Below are 5,281 nucleotides of genomic sequence, written 5' to 3'. Positions count from 1 at the left end.
TTTTTTAAACTGAAACTGTATAGATAGGTACATTGTTATTAACTTAATTAGGGTACTCCTAAGGCTTAGGAAGAGCCACACTCAAGGGGCCAAAGAGCCGCATGTGGCTCACGAGCCGCAGTTTGCCGACCACGGCCCTAGTCCAATCCCCACAAGGGTCTATCCTAGTGTCTAATGTCCTTTATGAAGTAAGAGAATGAATGGAGGCATCTTTGAGTCACAGAGAACTCATCAACATCTCTCAGAATCTACCAGCAGCATATTCCTATTCAACTGCTACAAAATTCCAATATAATTGACTTCTCTTGTGTGTTTTTTCATTTTATGTGCAGTTATTATTTAAAATTGGTACCTTATGAATGTCACCGTTTAACAGAATATGCACACCCCTCCCTCAAAAACATTTACACAATGGGAAAATGTTCTCTTGTAAAATTTAGAATCTCTCTGAGACTATGAGGTTTAGTATCTGTAATCACTTGGTGATTGAGTTTTTATGTTCTTGACATTTTTCTAAATGAATTCTTATCTGATGTCAACACCAGAATGGTAGCTTGTCTTTCAATGTATTGGGTTAAATGTTAAGGGAGAACATCATCCAGGAAAATCCCTTTGGTGTTGTTGTAAATCTTAGGCAATTGTGAGTGGGCTGCCAGACATGGTCAGGACCCTGTGGATAATCTGATCACTGGGAACAGTTCAAAGCACCCAGTATGTGAAATTCAGGCTGATTCAACCATTCTCCATGGCCACCCACGCAGCTTCCTTGGACATATTTTTAAAAAGGATTCAGACAGCAGATGCAGAAAATTTGGGGACCCTTTTCCCTTTGAGTGAGTGTTTCCAGAAAGCAAAATAAATAAAATGTCAGAGTTTGTTCATCTGTTTGGCAAGGCAAGCTCTCCCTCTTCTATGGAGGAGGCTGAGCTGAGGAATGCTGCGGTTTCTGGGATTCAAAGCTGGAGACACAGCACAACACACACCTTATTTGAGAGCAATTCACATCATACATTTTCATAAGTCAGGGACCAGAAAGCAAGCTTTGTTTTCAAAATGTGTTTTCTTGGCACTAGTTACAGCAATTTGGTGTGTGGTTCATTGTCAAAATGCTGTGGGTGGCAAAGCAACCCATTAAAAGTGCATGAAATATTTAAATTCGGGTGACTTACTCCTGCCTTTTCCTCTGCTCCCGACACCTGTATTCCAATGACAACAGTTACGTCTTTTGTGGGGTGATAATCGGCAGGATGTCAGAGCTGGCAGAAACTTTCCTGAGCAAATTGTTTTTCTTTGTAGGGGCCAGAGAATAAATATTTTAGGCTCTATGGACCATATCATTTCTGTCCCTACTACTCAACTCTATTCAACTCAGCCGTTATGGAATGAAACCAAACATAGGAAATACATAAACAAGTGGGTGTGGCTATGCTCTAATAACATGTTATTTATGGATTTAGACCATTGATGGCTGTTTGTTTGTTGACACTCCCCTCCCCCCATTTATATCACTGGTTTCTTTTTACATATGAAGAAACCAAAATCCAATTAGGCTAAAAAAGTTTGTCGTTGTCACAAGCCAGGACACAGCATATCAAATTCCTGAGTTAGGTTATTTTTATTATTTTTTACATGTAGATTTCTCTGAATAATAAAAAAATCCTCCTGTGCCTTAGAAGCCTCAAGAAGAAATAGACAATTCCTCTACTTTGTTTTGACATTTTCCTATCTAAAGTAAATGTCTTATAATGTTAATCTACTGTCCATTGAATATTTAATGTAAAAAACATCCTTAATGAAATAGACATATATGGATATGTTTATGGAAAACGTAAGTGTGTGTGTTACCCATAAATACAGGAGTTGTTATTTATAGCCATAGGGGAACAGTCATTTCTAATAGGAGGAGGCCAAAAGACTTAGACGCTGATGGCCTGGTTTTCTGCACAGAATGGGGCATCCTGTTTCCCAGAACCTCAATTCCTACTCTGTTTATTTTAGTGCGACCAGCCTTTCAAGCATCCCTGTCAGGTTTCTATGTATTGCGAACCCCCAGCTGCCAGTGACCTCACTTGCCACAGAATTTATTTCACATTTTTCCTTTACAATATGCTATTCCTTTGGTGATTTAATAGTCATTTTATTTTGTTATTTATATTTTTATTAATTTTTGGAACTGCTTATTAAAGGAGAATTTAGCAAAGAGAGGAGAAAAAGATGATAATATAGATTATTTTACATGCTGGAGAGAGGTTTTTCTTTCCTCCTTTTCCTCCTCCTCCTCCCCCTCCTCCTCCTTCTTCTGACATCACTGATAGCTCTCCTCTTTATTAGGGAAAAGAGTGGAAGACGTGGATGAGGAAATGGATAGGATCAGATCATGGTATTAAGCCCCATTTGGGTGAGTTCTAGTTCAAGATCATCGTCTTAGGCAGGGCTGACACTTCATGAAACCCTGAATGTACTGAGGTGAAGGGGATGTAGAAGGACAGCGCAGATGCACTCTGGCCTCTCTCCTTTAGCCATGCCCAGGTGAGGATGCACAGCAAGTCCACCGAAGCTCATTCCTCCACAGCATGGCTCATTAATTTTGATACATATGCATGTGTGTTACATGTTACATGAATAAAACGATTCCTTATCCAAGTAAATTTGGAAAATGGTGTATTAAGATTCTTTAGATTTCTTACCTCAGGGCTTCTCAAACCCTTTAATATGCAACATGCATTAGGAAGCTCTAAGACAAGGATATAGTTTGCAGTGTTTTCCTAACATGGGTCATTGGACCTTGTTATCACAAAACAGGTAAAGGGACAACATCCTCAGAACACATCTGGATGTGCTGAGTTAAGTTATTTTATCATTTGACACCAGTGGAGTCGCATTTCCCGTGGCAGGCCCATATCTGTCTCAGTGGGTGTCCAGTGAACAGCTGCTGATTAGTCAATAGGCCAACCTGCACTGGGTGGTTCAAATGCATGTTTCTTATTTACTTTCATATTTCTTTCCCCCAGTAGTCTTCTCTTCCTTCCAAATATCACTTCTTCTGTATAATGTCTCCTTATTCCTTGTTGCATCCAGCTGTTGCACACACATGCACAATAAGGGGGACCCAGTTACCTAGGGGACCCACAGAGGTTCTCTGTTTCCCTCTGACCTTTTTGATTGTGAAATATTAGCTACTGGACGAAGTTTCAGCCACTTTGGGTTTCTTGTCCTGTTCCTGAATGAGGGCCTTTGTCTAACTTTGTCCTCCTGTACCCCTTCCTTTCCCACACCTGTCACTTTGGGTCACACTTATCCTGTAGTCACCTTTCTGTCCCCCCATTCAGTGGTGTTATGCTAATCATATCATTCAGTGGTGTTACGCTAATTAGTCTGTTTAATAAATTTCATATTTGGCAATGTCATGTATAACATTTCTCAGTTCTCTGTTTCTTTTTTCATATTAGCCTGGTCTTGTTTTATGAACATAACATTTTTTTGAAATCCCTTATTTGTCTCTCATTCACTTTCCTTAAAAACCAGTTGCTCTTTTTGCCTCTTATATGAAACTTCCTCTAAAACCCTGTACCCTCAATCCTAGTAGCCCTGGGTGCTTGTTGCCAATCTCCCCAGAGGTCTAGGCCAGCTCAGGGTACATTAATGTTCACGTTCTGATATGGACACTAATGGCACAGCCATCCACCATCTCTGCTGTGGGGTGTACTAGGTACATTCTGTAGCTGCAAAGCTAGATCATGAGGGCCACGTTAATGTGACCATATCTGGTTCAACAGCTCTGCCTTGCTTCAGATTGCACCTCAAGCCTCTAAAGGACTTTTCCAATCAATAAATTTGTGTAAGTTTCAAGACAGCCCTGTGGTTGGGTATTAGCAGCCTATTCCTGAGTAGAATTCAGAACTATTTTTGCTCTTGCAGAACATCACAATTCTGCAAAGCCGATTGCCTCTAACTGCACTTCAGGAGCATTAAAGTAGATAGTTTTGTCAAAACATACTTTATTTCCTACTCTCCCACCTGTTCACTCTTTCTAGACACCCTGTCCTTCCTGCTGTTCTTTCACCAGAGGAAGTCTCAGTCTCAGAGCCTATGCATTCCCTGTTTCCTGTGCCTGGAACTGTCCTCCCCCAGTATCCATGTGGGTCCCTTATTGCCCTGCTTCATGTGAAGCCTTCCAACTTACTACTCCTTTTAAAATGAAAATAACTCAATCCCTAACCATTGCTTGTTTTATCTTTTACTGTACCACTTTAACTCTAATATATTAGATACTCGTTTTATTTTTAATTTGGTCAAAGACTTGTCTCTGCTGAAATATAAATCCCATGATGCATAGTTTTTATTGCTTTTTATTTTGCCTTCTCTTATGACCGTATCCTTAACACTTAGAATAGTACCTGGCACTGGTAGCTTCCCCAAGAATAGTTTTGAGTCTGTGACTCTGGAAGCAGGATTTAGAACAAAAGGCCACAAGTCAGTTGTGTTGGTGAATTGCAATCATTGTGATAATTTAGCCTAGGACCTGGGAGACAAGGTGAGAGAGTAAGCGATAATCCCTGTAGATATAAATAGTAGCCACCTGGAGAATCATTTGTGTTTACTACTAAGTGATCTTAGTTGGGATTCATTGGAGGGGACTGAAGGCAGTAATCCCAGTGATTATTTTTAAATATGTTAGATCATGGCTCTCCTGTGCTTACAACTTCCAATGCCTTTTCATCCCACTTAAGTAAAATCAAAAGTCCTTCCCATGGTCTCCTTTCTCAGACACCCATTTTCTTTCTCATGTGGCATTGTCCAATTGGAATATACTGTGCACCACATATGTAAGTTTGAAGGTTTAGTGGAAATATTAATAAATAAGAAGTGAAATTAATTTCAATAATATACTTTGACTCAATATACCTTCAATATTATTAGTACAATATGTAATCATGATATCAAGGGAGATATTGACAATAATACAATCATAGTAGGGGACTTTAATATACCACTGACATCTCTGGATAAATCCTCTAGACAAAAAATCAGCAAAGAAGCATCAATCCTAAATGACTCACTAAATCAGTTGGACTTAATTGATATCTCAGAATATTTCACCCCAAAGCCACGAAATATACATTCTTCTCAAGTGCACATGGGACATCAAAAAGAGACCACATATTGGGTCACAAGCAAAGTCTCCCCAAATTCAAGAAGACTGAAATCATATCAAGCATCTTCTCAGACTGCAATGGCATAATATTAGAAATAAACTACAATAAAATATCCAAAAAATTCC

The sequence above is a fragment of the Myotis davidii genome, unplaced genomic scaffold (genome assembly GCF_000327345.1).
Source record: "Myotis davidii unplaced genomic scaffold, ASM32734v1 scaffold98, whole genome shotgun sequence".
NCBI lineage: Eukaryota > Metazoa > Chordata > Mammalia > Chiroptera > Vespertilionidae > Myotis > Myotis davidii.
This window is presented reverse-complemented; position numbering follows the sequence as displayed.